This window comes from Eumetopias jubatus, unplaced genomic scaffold (assembly GCF_037043125.1).
Source record: "Eumetopias jubatus isolate StellerSeaLion01/CBP00866 unplaced genomic scaffold, mEumJub1_p1.0 scaffold_4, whole genome shotgun sequence".
NCBI lineage: Eukaryota > Metazoa > Chordata > Mammalia > Carnivora > Otariidae > Eumetopias > Eumetopias jubatus.
This window is the reverse complement of record NW_028274810.1, coordinates 364,682-385,146: the sequence shown is the minus strand read 5'-3', so window position 1 is coordinate 385,146 and position 20,465 is coordinate 364,682. Positions and strand designations below refer to the sequence as shown.

General features: G+C 43.3%; 1 non-coding gene and 1 pseudogene across 1 annotated transcript; one reads left to right on the top strand and one right to left on the bottom strand.

The window, feature by feature from the left end:
* Positions 1-6,965: 6,965 nt before the first annotated feature.
* LOC148164445 (U1 spliceosomal RNA) lies at positions 6,966-7,129 on the top strand. Its single transcript, XR_015768137.1, has one exon. It is a non-coding gene; the product is annotated as a U1 spliceosomal RNA (small nuclear RNA).
* A 12,888-nt stretch (positions 7,130-20,017) lies between these two features.
* Positions 20,018-20,465, bottom strand: LOC114202430 (small ribosomal subunit protein uS19 pseudogene; annotated as a pseudogene).

The window sequence follows — 20,465 nt, the reverse complement described above, 5'->3', positions numbered from 1 at the left end:
ACTCAGTCCAAATTTCGTGAGACCTCACACAGCTCTCATGAGATAATCTCATGAGATCTTAGACCCAATCTCATGACAACTCAGTCCAAACCTCATGAGATCTCATCCAAGTATCGCCAGATTCTAAGTCCAAATCTCAAGAGATCTCATCGAAGTTTCACCAGTCCTCAGGTGAATTTCATGAGATCTCACTGAGATCTCATGAGATTTCTACAAAAATATCATGAGGTCTTCATCCAAATCTCAATAAATCTCAGTCCAGATCTAGTGAGAATTCAGTCCAAACCTCCTCGGATCTCATCCAATTCTCCCCAGATTTAATTCAAAGTCTTGTGAGATCTCATGCACATCTCATGACATTTTGACCAAAATCCCATGAGTTTCTTAGTCCACATCTCCCCAGATCTCAGTCCAATTCTTGTGACACCTCCATCCATAAATCGTGAGTTCTCATCCAAATCTCAGATGTCCATCCAAATCGTGTGAGAACTCACTCAGGGCTCACAAGATTTCTACCCAAATATCTGAGATTTTGTGCAAATCTTGTGAGAACTCAGTCCAAATCTCATGAGATCTCCTTCAAATCTCTCCAGATCTCAATCAAAATCTTGTGAGATCTCTTGCACATGTGTCAATACTTCTAGCTAAATCTCATGAGATCAGGTCATGACTTGCGAGGGTCTCAGTCCAAATCTCGTGAGACCTCCTTCAAGTCTCACTAGATCTCAATCTTAATCTCACAAGATGTCTCACACATATATCAAGACTTCTAGCTAAATCTCGTGAGATCAGTCCAAGGCTCCTGAGGGTCTCAGTCCAAATTTCAAGAGCTCTTACTCAAATCTCGCCAGAACTCCATCCAAATATCATATGAGATCTCATCCAAATCTTGCAGGAATTCAGTCAAAATCCCATGAGATCTCACTCACGTCTCACAAGATTTCTACCCAAATATCAGATTTTGTCTAAATCTCGTGAGAACTCCGTCCAAATCTCACCAGATCTCAATCTAAATCTTGTGAGATCTCTTGCACATGTGTCAGTACTTCTAGCTAAATCTCATGAGATCAGTCCAAATCTCGGGAAGAACTCAGTCCAAATATTGTGAGATCTCACTCAGGTCCCACAATGTTTCTACACAAATCTCTGAGGTTTTGTCCAAATCTCGTGAGATCTCAATCTACAACTAGTGAGATCTCTGGAACTTGTCTCAAGAGTTCTAACTAAAACTTGTGAGATCAGTCCAAGTCTTGTAATGGTTTCAGTCCTGATCTTGTGAGATCTCATTCAAATCTCGCCAGAACTCCATCCAAATCTCGTGAGATCTGACTTACATCTCAGAAGATTTCTACCCAAGTATCTGAGATTTTGTCCAAATCTCATGAGAACTCAGTCCAAATCTTGTGATCTCTCCTTCAAATCTCACCAGATCTCAATCCAGATGTCTTGAGTTCTCTCACACTTCTCTCAAGAGTTTCAGCTAAATCTCGTGAGATCAGGACAAGTCTCAAGAAAACACAGTCCAAATCTTGTAAGATCTCATCCTATTCTCCCCAATTTTCAGTCCCAATCTCATCATAGCTTATGCACGTCTCACGATATATCCAGCTAAATCTCTGTGATCAGTCCAAATGTGGTGAGAACTCAGCCCAAAAATCGTGAGAACTCAGTCCAAATCTCCTGAGATCTCATCCAAGTCTCACAGGATCTCAATCCAAATCTTGTGAGATCTCATCCAAGTCTTACCGTTCTCAGGCCAATTTCCTGAGATTTCACTGACATCTTGTGAGATTTCTACACAAATCTGGAGAGTTCTTCATCCAAATCTCAATAAATATCAGTCCAAACCTTGTGAGAACTCAGTCCATACCTTGTCAGATCTCATCCAATTCTCACCAGATTTAATTCAAAGTCTTGTGAGATCTCATGCACATCTCATGAGATTTCAACAAAAATCTCATGAGTTTCTTATTCCACATCTCCTGAGGTCTCAGTCCAATTCTCGTGAGACCTCAGTCCATACATTGTGAGTTCTCATCCAAATCTTGCTAATGTCCATCCAAATTGCATGAGAACTCACTCAGGGCTCACAAAATTTCTACCCAAATCTGAGATTTTGTCCAAATCTCATGAGAACTCAGTCTAAATCTCATGAGATCTCCTTCAAATCATGCCAGATCTCAATCTAAATCTCGTGAGATCTCTCACACATGTGTCAAGATTTCTAGCTAAATCTCGTGAGATCAGGCCAAAAATCGTGATGGCCTCAGTCCAAATCTTGTGAGATTTCACTGAAATCTCGCTAGAAATCCATTCAAATTTCATGAGATCTCATCCAAATCTCTCAGGAACGCCATCCAAATCTCATGAAATCTCACTTGGGTGTCACAAGATTTCTATCCAAATCTCTGAAATAATTGTCCAAATCTTGTGAGCACTCAGTCCAGATCTTGTGAGATCTCATTGACATCTCGCAGGAATTCCGTCGAAATTTCATGAGATCTCACTCAGGTCTCACAAGATTTTAACCCATATACCTGAGATTTTGTCTAAATCTCATGAGAACTCAGTCCAAATCTCATGAGATCTCCTTCAAATCTCATCAGATCTAAATTCAAATCTCCTTAGATTTCTCACACTTCTCTCAGGAGTTCTAGCTTAATCTCGTGAAATCAGTCCAAGTCTCATGAGAACACAGTACAAATCTCATGAGATCTCATCCTATTCTCACCTGATCTCATTCCAAATATGATACCTCATGCATGCCTCATGAGATTTCTAACTAAATCTCTGATCATTCCAAATGTGTTGAGAACTCAGCCCAAAACTTGTGAGAAGTCTGTCCAATTCTCGTGAGACCTCACACACCTCTCATGAGAGTTCTACAAACATCTCATGAGATCTTAGACCAAATCTCATGAGAACTCAGTCCAAATCTCATGAGATTTCATTCAAGTCTTGCCAGATCTCTGTCCAATTCTTGTGAGATCTCATCCAATTCTTACCATTCCTCAGTCCAACCTCTTGAGATCTCACACACATCTCGTGAGATTTCTATGCAAATCTCATGAGGTCTTCATCCAAATCTCAACAAATCTCAGTCCAGATCTCATGAGAATTCAGGCCAAACTCATCGGAACTCATCCAGTTCTCTCCAGATTTATTTCAAAGTCTCGTGAGATCTCATGCATATCTCACAAGATTTCGACAAAAATCTCATGAGTTTCTTAGTTCACATCTCACCAGATCTCACTCCAATTCTCATGAGAACTCAGTCCAAAACTCATGAGATCTCATCCAAATCTTGCCAGAATTCCATCCAAATTTTGTGAGATCTCATCCAAATCTCACCGGAACTCCACCCAAATCTCATGAGATCTCACCTAAGTCGCACAAGATTTCTAACCACATATCTGAGATTTTGTCCAAATCTCATGAGAACTCAGTCCAAATCTCATGAGAGTTCCTTAAAATCTCGCCAAATCTCAAAGTAAATCTTGTGAGATCTCTCGCACAAGTGTCAAGTCTTCTAGCTAAATCTCATGAGATCAGGCGAAGTCTTGTGAGGGTCTCAGTTAAAATCTCATCAGCTCTCATTCAAATCTTGCCAGAACTCTGTCCAAATCTCATGAGATTTCATTGAAATCTCACAGGAATTCAGTCAAAATCTCATGAGATCTCACTAAGTTCTCAGAAGATTTTTACTCAAATATCTGAGATTTTGTCCAAATCTTGTGAGAACTCAGTCCAAGTCTCGGGAGATCTCCTTCAAATCTCACCAGCTCTCATTTCAAATCTCCTGAGAACTCAGTCCAACACTCCTGAGATATCATCCAAATCTTGCCAGAAGTCCATCCAACACTCCTGAGTTCTCACTCAGGACTCACAAGATTTCTACCCAAATCTCTGATATTTTGTCCAAATCTCCTGAGAACTCAGTCCAAATCTCGTGAGATCTCATCCAAGTCTCGCCATTCCTGGGTCTTATCTCGTGAGATCTCACCAACATCTCTTGAAATTTCTGCACAACTCTCGTGAGGTCTTCATCCGAATCTCTACAAATCTCTGTCCAAATCTCATGAGAACTCAGTTCAAATCTTGTTGGATCTCATCCAATTCTCACCACATTTAATTCAAAGTCTTGTGAGATCTCACGCACATTTTGACAAAAATCTTGTAAGTTTCTTAGTCCACATGTCACCAGATCTCAGTTTTATTCTCATGAGAATTCAGTCCAAAACCTGTGAGATCTCATTCAAATCTTTCCAGAACTCCATTCAAATCTCATGAGATCTCACCCATATTTGCAGGTATTCAGTCAAAATCTCATGAGATCTCACTCAGGTCTCACAAGATTTCCACACAAATCTCTGAGATTTTGTCCAAATCTCATGAGATCTCAATCTAAATCTCATAAGATCTCTCAAATATGTCTCATGACTTGTAGCTAAATCTCGTGAGATCACTCCAAGTCTCGTGAGGGTCTCAGTCCAAATTTCATGAGATCTCATTCAAAACTCACCAGAACTCCATCCAGGGACTTGACAGTGCACAGGCATATGCCTCTACTAACCCGGCCAGAGTTAAGAAATGTTAGTCTTGACCCCTCAGGGAGAGGCCAGCACACTTCCAGCTCAGTTTATAACAGCCTTCCCAACTGACTTTTCTCCAAAAAGAAGAGCATACCTCTCCTTTGTTCTCCAGACTCACCTGTGGTTTTGCTTGTTTGTCCTAGATCGCCTTTCCCTTTTATTCCCCACAAGTCCCATTTTTGCTGGTAAAATAACTGGTGCTTTCTATTTTTTAGGTTAACAAGACATTGTGTCTCTTTGCCCATTCCAGCTTTTAGAGGATCCCTCCTCCATACTCAGCCCCAGCCACAGCAGGCAGAGTCTTCCTCACACAGCATCCTTCTGACCTCCTTCTCTGCCTCTTCCTGGTTTTTTTAAGATTTTTATTTATTTATTTATTTATTTATTTATTTATTTATTTATTTATTTGACAGAGAGACCACGAGAGAGGGAACATAAGCAGGGGAAGTGGGAAAGGAAAAAGCAGGCTTCCCGTGAGCAGGGAGCCCGATGTGGGCTTGATCCCAGGACCCTGAGATCATGACCAAATGCAGTCACTTAATCAACTGAGCCACCCAGGCGCCCCTGCCTCTTCTTGTTTTAAATCCCCATTGCCATTCCAGGGGGCCACCTGGCGTATCCAGGATCATCTCCCCATCTCAAGGTCCTTAACATAAGCACCTCTGCAGGGTCCATTTTGCTGTGTGATGGAACTTGTGCACAGGTTCCTGGCATTAGAATGGGGAACTCTTAGGGAGGGGGCATTATTCTCTCCACCACTACACTGTGAAATCAGGTGACAGGTAAATTTGGATGCCCCTCCCCCCCAATCTTTTCTAATTTCAACCGTCTGGTAAAATAAACCACTACCTCCAGGCACAATCAAGACAAAGGCAAATCAGAACCCTAGGGCACTCCATCCATGACCATAACATTGCCCAGGTACTAGTCTCTTTGGGGTAGTTGTTTTTTGGTTTTGTTTCCCAACTTGTTTTTTTTTCCCCCTTGAAAGGCAGACAGGACCAGTAGGGCAGAAAGAGCTGCTGCCCTGGGGTTGTGAGGGATGGCTGATTATAAACTTGGGAATTGGAGGAGGTAAGGAAATGGGAGATTTCAAAAGGATTTTCATATGTTAACAACACACAAGATACTGTAGGAGGCCTTGCCATGGTCAAGTTAAGGTTGTTTTTCCCATCTAGTACAGCATTGACATTAGGAGAGTTGGGAGCTCCATAGAATATCACACATATCCCACCCAGGAGTGGGAGGTGGGGGGAGGTTTCATGGTGTCAGCTTAAGCTTTGTCTTCAGCTTGCCTACTGCTCCTTCATCACAAGGGGAAGTGCCCAGCTGTGGAGGGAGGGAAGGCAGTGGCTGAGTGGGGCGCCTGGGACCACACTCACCACCTGCTATGAACTTTGACCCTGGTCTAAGGGAGCAGAAAGGATGGTTTCAATTGCCCTGCCCCTTCCTTTCAACAGGGGGATCCTTGTGCACCTCCCCCAGGTGGCCACGAAGGGGGGTCACAGGCCTTCCTTTGGAGTCTGCCTAGTGAAGATGCAGGCTCCTAGATGTTTTTAGCACTTGGGGTGTTGCAGGCAGGTGTCATCCCGAGTGACAAGATGTTGTGGACATTTGGTCCCACCCCCTCGGGTGTCCAGGCCTGGGGGTTTAGGTGGGGCCTGGCTTGGAGGTTGAGCTCCTCATGTGCAACCATCACACTCTGTCCCCTCCAAACCAGGTTCTGAGGAGAGAGCGAGAGCAAGAGAGATATGTATCTGCCTTTCTTTGGCTGGTGGAAAGTCCTCCCTCATGTTCTTGGCTGGCTGGCGCAGCCTTCCCTGTGCTGAGTGCTGTGTGTGTGTGTGTGTGTGTGTGTGTGTGTGTGTGTGTGTGTGTGTAGGGATGGTGGGGCTAGAGCTGCAGGGAGGGGGAGGAGAAGTGGTAACCAAATCAGGGCGCAGGTGACTGGCAAGAGGAGGAAGGAAGCCAAGGCAGTGGGAGGAGAAGGAAGAGGAGAAGGGTGTGAGGGAAGAGGAGAGGGAAGAAGGGGTCAAAGAGGAAGGACATCAGAAGAGATCCAAGGTGGGATGGGAGCTGGGGACAGGGAAATGGCTTGTGGTGGAGGGACTGAGACGAGGCCCTCGATGTCATGGACCCGGCGTGTCTGATGTAAAATTAGACAACATTGGGGTGCGGTTCTCGACGGTAGAATTCCCGGGGCTGTGGAAGTAGCAGTGTTGTTGCTTCCATTGTATTAGGAAGTATTGTGTCGAGGGTGAGGATGCTTGGGACAGGAGTGGGTGCTGATTCTTTAGGGTGTGGCTAGGCGAGTGATCTTATGTGTAAGTGGAAGGCGCTTGAGGCTGGTGTAGGGAGGAGGCGGGGCGAGTCACACTTACCTGGCAGGGGTGATACCACGATCAGGCAGGCGGTTTTCCAGGAGCGAGGCCTGTCCGTTGCCCTGAGGATGCAGTGAACCCTGAGATTTCCCCGAAGGTGGGAAACTCGACTGCATAAATTGGAGTAGTGAGTGACTGTGTTTGAGCTCTCCCCTGATAACGGGTGTGTAACAATAAAGTGTTTGCTTTTCATCTTGCTTTTTTTTTTTTCCCTTGCATTGCTGGGCCACAGAGTTGACACTGGTGACACCAGTGCAGTGAGAAATGCACCGCCATTTTTCAGGCTTGCTTTATGAAGGAGCAGCGTTTCGCTATTTCTCATAGAAAACGTAGGAGAGTTTCTATCTGCAGGTCTAGAAAAGAAACCTTGGTTGTCGTGTTTGCATTTTATTGAAATGAGGGGGAAATGAGCCCTCATGAGGAGACAGATCACTCATCTGAAAATGATCCAGTTGACACCAAGGTGAGAATCACCAAGAAGGACAAGAAAGCATTTCTTGTAACCACATCCCATCATGTAAAAACATTCAGCAGATACATGGAAATTGTAAAAAAAAAAAAAAAGAAGAAGACCAAATCTCATGTTAAGAGACGAAAACCCACAATGACCATTTTGAGTTCATTACTGTGTATGGTGTGATTTCCAACAGCCTTGGGGGAGATTTGTCCTGACAGGTTCAGGAGAACCTGGAGGTAACTTGTTTCCAGAGTTAGTTTCCCCCAGGCCAGGAAAGGGGATTTCACACCCCTGCACTGTTAGTGAGGTGCTGAGTGCCTTTCAGGAGGGGAGATAAATGGGGCTGGTGGTTGTATACTGCATGTACTCCCCGTTCTCTGGGACTGGGTACAAAGGAGCTCCAGGAGCCCCAGGGCAGTCCTACTCACAGGTGTCTTTAGAAGCCCAAACACACTGAGAGCAGGAGAGGATTACACAAAAAGGATAAAAGGGATCCCAGAGGATCTGGGTTGGGTTCCTAGAGGGTTTTTTCTATGGGTAGGTGGGAAAGAAGACTTGTACATAGCAGGAACTCAGGAAACATGGCCAATGGGAGTGGAGCAGATTGAAGGCATTTCCTAGATTTTTAAACCTTTCTGCTAACATGAAAATCATAGTATGTGCCTGGCCATAAGAGCTGCCCAGAGGGACACATGGCTGGCTCAGTCAATACAGCATGCAACTCTTGATCTCAAGGTCATGAGTTAGAGCCCTACATTGGTCATGGAGTTTAGCTAAAATTAAATAAAAATGATAAATAAAAGACAAATAAGGTGCATGCATCAGGAATCCAGAGTTACACCCCCTACGGAAATTGGGGCAGCTACCGTGGTCCTTGCAGATCAAGAGCCTTTCTGAGCCCTGAGAGAATCCTAAATGTTGCCTGTTTCCCAAGATCAACCCAGAGACCCTATATTTTTAATATTTGTTGGGTTTCCCATGTGAGTTCAGAGGTCCACTGGCAGACAAAGTTGAGAAGCTGAGTACAGAAGTAGACCAAGAAACAGAATCTTACCTGGATGTACCACTTTACTCTGTGCCTTCACTGCAGTCTTGCCTAAAATGGGAATGGGCAATTGAAATACCTTGCATTCAATACAGGTTAAGGAAAAATGGAACGTTTGGGTTAACAGTTTATATTATTGTGTCCTCATATTGAATTTGATTGCCAGGGGAGACTCTATTAAACGTTTTCTAGGTTCTGCAGGTGGAAATGAAGGCCTAAGGGACAAAGCAATTATACAACTCAGAGTAACTTTGGTAACTTAGTATCTTCACACTTGGCACAGTTTTCTTTCATTTCATGTGATCCCATGGTCTCACTCTTGATTCTAAACATATTTGTACAAGGAAGTTGATATCAGTACCAAACCTAAAATCCATACCACTAAATGTGGCAGTGCTTATTCCTAATGGTTCTTTAGGCTCCTTTTTTTTATTATGTTATGTTAATCATCACACACTACATCAGTGGTTTTTGATGTAGTGTTCAATGATTCATTATTTGCGCCAAAGGCAAGGGAAGCAAGGGCAAAAACGAACTATTGGGACTTCATCAAGATAAAAAATCTTTTGCACAGCAAAAGCAACAGTCAACAAAACCAAAAAACAACGGACAGAATGGGGGAAGATATTTGCAAATGACATATCAGATAAAGGGCTGGTATCCAAAATCTATAAAGAACTTATCAAACTCAACACCCAAAGAACAAATAATCCAATCAAGAAATGGGCAGAAGAAAGAATTTATCAAACTCAACACCCAAAGAACGAATAATCCAATCAAGAAATTGGCAGAAGACAAGATTTTTCCAAAGAAGGTATCCAAACGGCCAACAGACACATGAAAAAGTGCTCAACATCACTCAGCATCAGGGAACTCCACATCAAAACCTCAATGAAATACCACCTCACACCAGTCAGAATAGCTAAAATTAACAAGTCAGGAAATGACAGATGTTGGCGGGGATGTGGAGAAAGGGGAACCCTCCTACACTGTTGGTGGGAATGCAAGCTGGTGTAGCCACTCTGGAAAACAGTATGGAGGTTCCTCAAAACGTTGAAAATAGAGCTGCCCTATGATCCAGCAACTGCACTACTGGGTATTTATCCCAAAGATACAAATGTAGGGATCCAAAGGGGTACGTGCACCCCGATGTTTATAGCAGCAGTGTCCACAATATCCAAACTATGGAAAGAGCCAAGATGTCCATCAACACATGAATGGATAAAGAAGAAGTGGTGTGTATATATGTATATATATGTATATATATGCAGCCATCAAAAGGAATGAAATCTTGCCATTTGCAATGACGTGGATGGAACAGGAGGGTATTACACTGAGTGAAATAAGTCAATCAGAGGAAGTCATATATCATATGATCTCACTGATATGAGGAATTCTTAATCTCAGGAAACAAATTGAGGGTTGCTGGAGTGGTGGGGAGTGGGAGGGATGGGGTGGCTGGGTGATAGACATTGGGGAGGGTATGTGCTATGGTGATCGCTGTGAATTGTGTAAGACTGTTGAATCACAAACCTGTACCTCTGAAACACTAATACATTATATGTTAAAAAAGAAGAAGAAGGAGAAGGAGAAGATAGTAGGAAGGGAACAATGAAGGAGGGAAAATCGGAGGGGGAGACAAACCATGAGAGATGATGGACTCTGAGAAACAAACTTGAGGGTTCTAGAGGGGATGGGGGTGGGGGATAGTTTAGCTTGGTGATGGGTATTAAAGAGGGCACATATTGAATGGAGCACTGGGTATTATGCGCAAACAATGAATCATGGAAAACTACATCAAAAACTAATGATGTAATGTCTGGTGATTAACATAACATAATAAAAAAAATGCTATGAGTGAGAAGCAGTCTAAACTGGATATTCTAACAGCTAGGGTAAATGAGGAATGAGGCAGAAGAGCGAAATGGTGATCTAGAATATAAGCTGATAGGAAGGAAGGAAGCTGAGGAAGATATAGACTTAGAGAGATCAATGATGTCTTGAAACATTCCAATGTCAGAATTATTGGGATCCACAAGGGGACAGAGATAGAAAGGACTAGAAGGTGTATTTGAGTAAATCATAGCTGAGAACTTCCCTAATCTGGAGAAGGAAACAAACATTCCTGTCCAAGAGGCAAAGAGGACCCCTCCCAAATCAATAAAAATAAATAAACACCCCAACATGTAATAATGAAGCTTGCCAATCTTAGACCCAAGAAAGCTAATCTGAGAGCAGCTAGGGGAAGAGATTTCTTAGGTACAGAGGGAGGAACATCAGAATAACATCAGAGCTGTCCACAGAAACCCAGCAAGCCAGAAGGGGCTGGCAAGACATGTTCAGGGCACTAAATGAAAAGAACAAACAGTCAAGAATACTTTACCCAGCAAGACTGTTATTCAGAATGGATAGAGAGATTAAAGAGCTTTCAGGACAGGCAGAAACTGAAATAATATGTGACCACCAAGGAGGCTTTGCAAGAAATGTTAAGGGGAATTCTATAAGTGAAGAGAAACCCAAGAGTCACATAGACAAGAAAGAAACAGAAAATCTATAAAAACAGGGAGTTTACAGGCAATAAAATGGCACGAAATTCATATCTTTCAATACTTAGTTACTCCTAACGTAATTGGGCTGAATGCCCCCATGAAAAGACACACGGTTTCAGACTGGATTTAAAAAGTGGGACCAAGCCATATGCTGTCTACCAGAGTCTCATTTTGAACCTAAAGTCACCTCCAGACTGCAAGTGAGGGGATGGAGAACCATTTACCACACTAACGGACCTCAAAAGAAAGCTGGGGTAGCAATCCTCATATCAGATAAATTAGATTTTAAACCAGACTGTAGTAAGAGATGTAGAGGGATCCTATATATATCACACTTAAAAGTTCTATCCAACAATAAGATCTAACAATTGTAAGTATCTATGCCCCTTACATGGGAGCAAGCAATTACATAAACCAACTAATAACCAAAATAGAGAAATATATTGATAATAATACATTAATAGTAAGAGACTTAACACTCTACTCACAACAATGGACTAATCTTCTAAGCAGATCAACAAAGAAACAAGAGCTTTGAATGACACATAGGACCAGATGGACTGCCTAGATATATACAGAACATTCCATCCTAAAACAACAAAATACTCCTTCTTCTTGAGGGCACACCGAACTTTCTCCAGAAAAGACCACATACTGGGTCACAAATCAGGTCTCAATTGCTACCAAAAGACTGAGATTATTCCCTGAAACTGGAACTCAACCACAAGAAGAAATTTAGGAGGAATTCAAGCACTTGGAGGTTAAAGGGCATCATGTTAAAGAACGAATGGGTCGACCAGGAAATTAAAGAACTTAAAAAATTCATGGAAACTAATGAGAATGAAAACAAATCGGTCCAAAACATATGTCGTATTACAAAGGCGGTCCTAAGAGGGAAATACATAGCCTTTCAAGCCGCTATCAAAAAATTAGAAAAATTCCAAGTGCACACAATAACCCTGCACCTAAAGGACCTGGAAAAAGAACAGAAACTAAAGACCTTTACCAAGCAGGAGAAAGGAAATAATTGAGATCAGAGCAGAAATCAATGAAATAGAAACCAGAAAAACAGTGGGAAAAAAAACAGGTCAATGAAACTAGAAGCTGGTTCGCTGAAAGAATTAATAAGATAGATAAACCACTGGCCAAACTTATCCAAAAGAAAAGAGAAAGGACCCAAATTAAATGAAATCATGAATGAAAGGGAGGAAATCACAACTACCATCAAGGAAATAGAAACAATTATTAGAAATTATTACCAGCAACGATATGCCAACAAATTAAGCAATCAAGAAGAGATAGATGCATTCCGGGAAACTTATAAACTACCAAGACTGAAACAGGAAGAAATAGACAATCTGAACAGACCAATACCCAGTCAGGAAATTGAAACAGTAATTAAAACCTCACAAAAAACAAGAGTCCAGGGCCAGATGGCTTCCCAGAGGAATTCTACCAAAAATTTAAAGAAGAAATTATACCTCTTCTACTGTGGCTGTTTCAGAAAACAGAAATATAAAGAAAACTTCCAAACTTGTTATATGAGGCCAGCATTACCCTGATCCCCAAGCCAGACAAAGACCCCATCAAAAAGGAGAATTGCAGACCAATATCCCTGATGAACACTGATGCCAAAATACTCACCAAGATCCTAGCCAATAGGATCCAACAATACATTAAAAGGAATATCTATCAGACCAGGTGGGATTTATACCTGGGTTGCAAGGGTAGTTCAATGTTCCCAAATTAATCAACGTGATAGAGCACACTAATAAGAGAAAAGACAAGAACCATATGATCCTCTCAATGATACGGAGAAAGCATTTGACAAAATACAGCATCTTTTCTTGATTAAAACTCTTCAAAGTGCAGGGATAGAGGGAACATAACTCAGTATCATAAAAGCCATCTATGAAAAGCCCACAGCGAATACCATTCTCAATGGGGAAAAACTGAGAGATTTTTTCCCTTAAGGTCAGGAACACGACAGGGAAGCTCACTCTCACCATTAGTTTCACCATTAGGAAACTAATGACAACAAAAGAAGTAAAAGGCATTCAAACTGGCGAAGAAGAAGTCAAATTCTCTCTTCACAGATGACATGATCCTTTATGTGGAGAACACAAAAGACTCCACCCCCAAGTTATTAGGACTCATACAGCAATTCCACAACGTGGCAGGATACAAAAGCAATGCACAGAAATCAGTTGTGTTGCTATACACTAGCACTGTAACTGAAAAAAGAAATTAAGGATTCAATTCCATTTACAATAGCATCAAAAATCATAAGATATGGAGGAATTAACCTAACCAAAGATGTAGAGGATCTATACTCTAGAAACTACAGAACACTTATGAAAGGAATTGAGGAAGACACGAAGAGATGGAAAAACATTCCATGCTCATGGCTTGAAAGTATAAACATTGTGAAAATGTCTCTGCTGCCCAGAACAGTCTACACTTTCAAAGCAGTCCCTATCAAGATACCGTTGGCATTCCTCCAAAGAGCCAGAACAAACAATCCTAAAATTTGTATGGAGCCAGAAAAATTGCCAAGGGAATGTTGAAAAAGAAAAACAAGGCTGGGGACATCACAACGCCTGACCTCTAGCTATATTACAAAGCTGAGATCACCAAGACAGCATGGTATTGGCACAAAAACACACATGGATCAATGGAACAGAATAGAGACCCCAGAAATGGACCCTCAACTCTATGGTCAACTAATCTTTGACAAAGCCAGAAAGACTATCCAATGGACAAAAGACAGTCTCTTCAGTAAATGGTGCTAGCAAAACTGTACAGCTACATGCAGAAGAATGCAAGTGGACTGTTCTCTTACACCACACACAAAGATAAACTCAAAATGGATGAAACACTTCAATGTGAGACAGGAATCCATCAAAATCCTAGAGGAGAACACAGGCTGTAACCTCTTTGACATTGGCCACAGCAACTTCTTTCAAGACATGTCTCCAAAAGCAAAGGAAACAAAAGCAAAAATGAACTATTGAGATTTCATTAAGATAAAATCTTCTGAACAGCAAAGGAAACAGTCAGTAAAACTAAGAGGCAACCCATGGAATGGGAGAAGATATGTGCAAATGACATTACAGATAAAGGGCTGTATCCAAGATCTATAAAGAACTTCTCAAACTCAACCCCCCAAAATGAAATAATCCAGTCAAGAGATGGGCAGAAGATGAACGCACACTTCTCCAAAGAAGACATACACACGGCTAACAGACCCATGAAAAAATGTTCAACATCACTAGCCATCAGGGAAATACAAATCAAAACCACAATGAAATACCAGTTAGAACGGCAAAAATTAACAAGACAGGAAACAACAAATGTTGGTGAGGATGTGGAGAACGGGGAACCCTCTTACACTGTTTTGGGAATGCAAACTGGTATAGCCACTCAGGAAAACAGTATGGACGTTCCTCAAGACGTTAAAAATAAAGCTACCCTACGACCCAGGAATAGCATGAGTAGGTGTTTACCCCCAAAATACAGATGCAGTGAAAAGAAGGGGCACATGCACCCCAATGTTCATAGCAGCAATGTCCACAATAGCCAAACTGGAAGGAGCTGAAATGCCCTTCAACAGATGAATGGATAAAGAAGATGTGGTTATATACATATAATCCATGGTTATATACATATTCATATATAACATATACAATGGAATATTAGCCATCAGAAAGGATGAATACCCACTATTTGCATTGACATGGATGGAACTGGAGATGATTATGCTAAATAAGTCAAGCAGAGAAAGACAATTATCATATGGTTTCACTTATATGTGGACCAACAACACAAATGCCCATCAACTAGTGAGTGGACAAACAAAATGTGGTATATATGTAGTATATAAAGTATATATATTCTATCCAGCAAAATAAGAAGCAAAGAAATCTGATCCAAGTTACAGCGTGGATGAACCTCAAAAACATTATACTAAAGTGAAAGAAACCAGTCACAAAATGCTACATAGTGTCTTATTCAATTTGTCCAGAAAAGAGCAATCTATAGAGACAGAAAGCTGATCGATGTTGCTTGGGGCTGGAGGAGGGAGTAGAGATTGTCTGCAGAGGGGCTGGAGGGAGTGTGGGAAGGTGAAGGAAGCCTCTAAAACACACTAGGTAGTAGCTGAACAATTCTGTCCTTGTAGGGTACTTTTACAATGGGTTAACTTTATTGTATGTAAATTTCATTAAAAAAAAAGATAGAAGGTGAGAGTCCCACATCAATGTGTCCTGGAGTCTCCAGGCAAACACTGCCTGGTGAGGGGCCACATCCTGGAGTCCCAGCAGGTGGTGACTCAGAGCCTGGTTTCTGACCTCCCAACTGGAGTCAGGGATTCAGTGCCTGTGCCTTCAGGCTTCGGCCCCGGCAGTTCCCCTGGAATCCACCAGGCGGCAGATGACTTAAGGGAGGAGCCCTCCAGGTGGCACAGGGAGACCAGGGGGCAGCAGGCAAAGACGGGGGGGGGGGGCACCAGCTGGCTGGAGATTCGGGGAAGAAGTGAGGGCTGCAGGACCCACTAAAGCAGCTGGCAAGATCTGGATGGATCTTATGTAGGTTTGGTCCCCGGGGTGGGCTCTAGCCACCAACTTTAAGGGTAACAGCCAAAGGCGCCAACTGACCACCACGGAGAGTAGCTAACATGAGGCTGATGGTTGATATTATAGAACGAGAAGGAACTCCTTGTCCCTGCCATCTCCAGCTGAACAGAGATTTCAAATTCCTCTTGCCCCATCCAACCCACCCAGGCCTGAGACACTGAGTCTTTTCTTTGGGCGCATCTGCACATTGATACTGAGCTGGAGTCAGCAGGCACTCAGATGCAGGAAAGCGGGGCCCAGGGTCATCCCCACCTGCTCTTGCAGCCCCAAAGCTGCCCTTCTAAGAATGAAGACCAACCTCCTGGGCTGAAGACCTCCGATTGCCATTCTTCCCTGCGTGTCACCTGTCGCACTCACTGCGAGTTCCCTACGCAGGGGCAGGGGGCCAGACCACCTGTGCCCCTACATGCCACCCTCTCTGTGTCTGCAGAGCAGGGCTCCATGGGGCAGGACTTAGGGTCTACTCACCATGCAGCCCCTTGCTCAGAGCAGAGCCTGGCACCTAGCAGGCGCCCACTAAATGTTGGGTGAAGGGTGCATTCTGCCACAGGGGTGGTGGGCACTGAGAGTTCCACTGCCACTCTAAGTCTTCAGTCCTAGAGGAACCTAGATTTTTCACATCAGCTGTTCTTAAAAAACACCTTTATTCTAGCAGCTGATTTAGATTCAAGCAAACCTCTTAGAAATGTCTAGAGGCAACACCTGGAACAACACTGAGCTTCCCCACCCAGAACAGCTTAGTGGCCTCAGCCTGGAATGCTGGTGGCAGAGAAAGGGGTGCACATGGAAAGCTGAAGAGGAGCAAAAGGATGGAGTGTAGGCAACCTGGAGTGTGAGGGGGAGAGAGGGAGAGAGAGTAGGAGTGATGGAGGGAGGGTAGGAGAGAGGGAGAGATTGGCTCTGGCCTCTTGCTGAGGACAGCTCAAGGGCTCTGAGCCCTCCTTGCAGGGGCCTCAGGGGGACACTGTGGTCCTTCCAACTGGAACAGGTGTGCAAAGACTAAGGGCTCCCGCTAGTCTTATTTCCTTGGCCTAGGCTGTGGATGTTGATCCAAGACTCCGGGGCTGAGGTGACCCAAAATAGGGAAACTCCCATTGTCACTGCTCCTCTCTGCTGGCAAAACCCTGGGGTGGCCCAAAGCAGAGGTATAGAATTCTATCCATGGCCAAAATATGTTTCAAAACTGAAAGTGAGAAAAAAGAGTGTGGGAAGGAAGAAATAAAGCTACAGTTGACCTGTACAACACAGGTTGGAAGAGTATGTGTACACTTATACATGCATTTTTTATAAACAAAGCATACTACTCTAAACGTATGTTCTCTTCCTTATGATCTCCTTAATAACACTTTCTTTTCTCTAGCTTACTTTACTATAAGTATACAGTGTAGAATACATATAACTTGCAAAATATGGGTTAATCGACTCTTTATGTTATCAGTAAGGCTTCCAGTCAACAAGAGGCTATTAGTAGTTAGGTTTTGGGGGAGTCAAAAGTTATACACAGATTTTTGACCTTGAGACTCAGCACCCTTAACCCCACATTGTTCAAGGATCAACCTGTATCTCTATTTACCAACGACATGCTCCTAAATATAGAAAAATCTCAAATACTCCACACACAAAAATATTAGAGTCCATAAACTCATTCCATAAAGTTCCAGGGCACCACATATACAAAAGTCATTTGTGTTTCTATGCACTGACAATGAACAATCTGAGAAGGAAGTTAAGAAAACAATTCCATTTACAATAGCACCCAAAACAGTAAAATATTTAGGAATAAACTCATTCCAGGAGAAGCAAGACTTGTACACTGAAAAGTATAAAACATTGCTGCAAGAGATTAAAGACCTAATGGGAAAAAAGCTGGATGCATGCATTGGAAGATTGAATGTAGTTCATATGGCAATACTACTCAAAGGGATCTACAGATTCAATACAGTGCTATCAAAATTTTTTCCTATGCATTTTCTAATTGCTGTCAATCCCTTGCAGTACATTTCCTTTTGGACATTGTAGTTTTCATCTCATAAAGATAGGTAGGGTCACCTGGGTGGCTCAGTTGGTTGGGCATCTGCCTTCGGTTTGGGTCATGATCCCAGCGTCCTGGGATCAAGCCCCACATAGAGCCCCACATCGGGCTCTCTGCTCAGCAGAGAGCCTGCTTCTCTTCTCCCTCTGCCTGCCCCTCTGCCTGCCGCTCTGCCCACTTGTGCTCTCTCTCTCTCTCTCTCTCTCTATCAAATAAATAAATAAATAATCTTTTAAAAAAGATAGATAGGGTCTTGTTTATCTTTTCCATTTACCTATTTAACATTTTCAACTGATGGAAGACAGTTATAATAAATGTTTTAATGTCCTTTTCTGGTGGTTCTCACATCTGTGTCAGCTCTGAATTATTTTCAGATGATTGATCTGTCTCCTGATTAGGGGTCATTTTGCCTGTGAGAGCCCAGGCCCTGTTCCCTTTAAGGCTTTAAATGATTGCCCACTGACTTGCTGTCCTTGCCTCCTATGGAGGCCCTGAGCAGGACCACGCTGCACGCCACCCCAGGGCCTCTCCACAGCTCTGCTTAGGTGACTTTCCGCAGCTCTGTCCTCCCCAGGACGCTGTCCTCTCAGCTCAGTGTCCTCAATTCCAGGAGGTCCACTGGGCTCCTCTCAGTTTCCCCTCCCCCCACGCCTTGCTTGGAAACACTCTGGAGGCCGTACCTTGGAGCAGCTGTAGGGCTCCACTCAGCTGTGTGTTTTCCTGTCTGGGAAGGTTGTCTTCTTTGCCTGATGTAGCTTGGAAATCTGCATTTCATGCATCTTGTGTGTCTTTTTAGTTGCTTTGTTGTTTCAAGCAAGAGAGTAAATCCAGTTCCCCTGAGTCCATACTGGTGTGGCCCTCATATTATAAAATCAAGTTGATGAGGGTTGCTGGAGTGGTCGGGGGTGGGAGGGATGGGGTGGCTGGGTGATGGACATTGGGGAAGATATGTGCTACGGTGAGCGCTGTGAATTGTGTAAGACTGTTGAATCACAGATCTGTACTTCTGAAACAAATAACGCAACATATTTTAAGAAAAAAGAAAAAGAAGAAGATAGCAGGAGAGGAAGAATGAAGGGGAGTAAGTCAGAGGGGGAGATGAACCAGGAGAGATGATGGACTCTGAAAAACAAACTGAGGTTTCTGGAGGGGAGGAGGGTGGGGGGATGGGTTAGCCTGGTGATGGGTATTGAGGAGGGCACGTTCTGCATGGAGCACTGGGTGTTATGAACAAACAATGAATCATGGAACACTACACCAAAACAAATTATGTAATATATGGTGATTAACATAACAATAAAAAATTAAAAAAAAACAAAAACAAAAAAAATAAAATCAAGTTGAGAGAGGTCATCTAGATTCTAAACACAGACTTTTACAGAATGTAGAAAATCGCCAGAGCCAGGGTGAAGCCTTGAAGTAAGAAAACGCTTAAAGTTTGTATTTACAAAGCACTGCACCAGTTCTTTTTCTTTTTCTTTTGAAGATTTATTTAATACCCATCACTGGGCTCACCCATCCCCCCTACCCCCTCCCCTCTGAAACCCTCAGTTTGATTCCCCAAAGTCCATAGTCTTTCATGGTTCATCTCCCCCTCCAATTCCCGTCCCCTTTCATTTTTCCCTCTTCTCCTAATGTCCTCCATGCTATTCCTTATGTTCCACAAATAAGTGAAACCATATGATATCGTCCTTCTCTGTTTGACTTATTTCACTTAGCATAATCTCCTTCAGTTCCATCCATGTTGATGCAAATGTTGGGAATTCATCTTTCTGATGGCTGAGCAATATTCCATTGTATAAATGGACCACATCTTCTTCATCCATTCGTCGTTGAAGCATATCTCAGCTCCTTCCACAGTTTGGCTATTGTGGACATTGCTGCTATGAAAATTGGGGTGCATATGACCCTTCTTTTTACTACATCTGTATCTTTGGGGTAAATACCCAGTAGTGCAATTGCTGGATGTTATACGCAGTGAATCATGGAACACTACATCAAAAACTAATGATGTACTGTACGGTGACTAACATAACATAATAAAAATTATTAAAAATATATTTATTTATTTGAGAGAGAAAGAGAGTACACATAGGGGGAGAGGCAGAATCAGAGGGAGAGGAAGAAGCAGACTCGCCACCGGGCTGGGAGCTCAACGACGTGGGGCTCGATTCCAGGAATCTCCAGATCCTGGAGATCATGACCTGAGCTGAAGGCAGATGCTCAACATTCTGAGCCACCCAGGCGCCACAGCACTGCACCGGTTCTAAGGGCAGCTTTTGTTTTATTATTTTTAAGACAAGCCTGTGCCCTTTTGGCCCAACAGGCTACTTGAGAAGGATGCAGCTGGAGGCATGGGTGGCCCCAGGATGACTATGCAGGGGCTGCCCTGCTTCCAAGGCTTGTAGGTGATAGAGACATCACTGAGGTGGTAACCAATCCTCTCGGGCTTGATTTCTACCTGATTGAAGGTCTAGCCATTGTAGATACCCACTATGCTGCCCACCATCTCTGGCAGGAGGATGGTGTCCTGCAGGTGCGTCTTAACCCCCTGGGACTTCTCCACCAGGGAGCCTCCTTCCTGGCCTTGCCCAGGGGCTTCAGCAGTGAGTGTCACCTCCTCCATCAAACCCGGGTCAGCCTCCGCCGCTGGGGGGCGCTGTACAGCGGTAGCCACAGCTCTAAGGACCCATCCAACAACCAGTCGAGGTCCCCGCAGGGGCTGCAGGGGAACGTGGGGAAGGTGCGTTTCTTCTGCTGCTCCACTGCCACCAT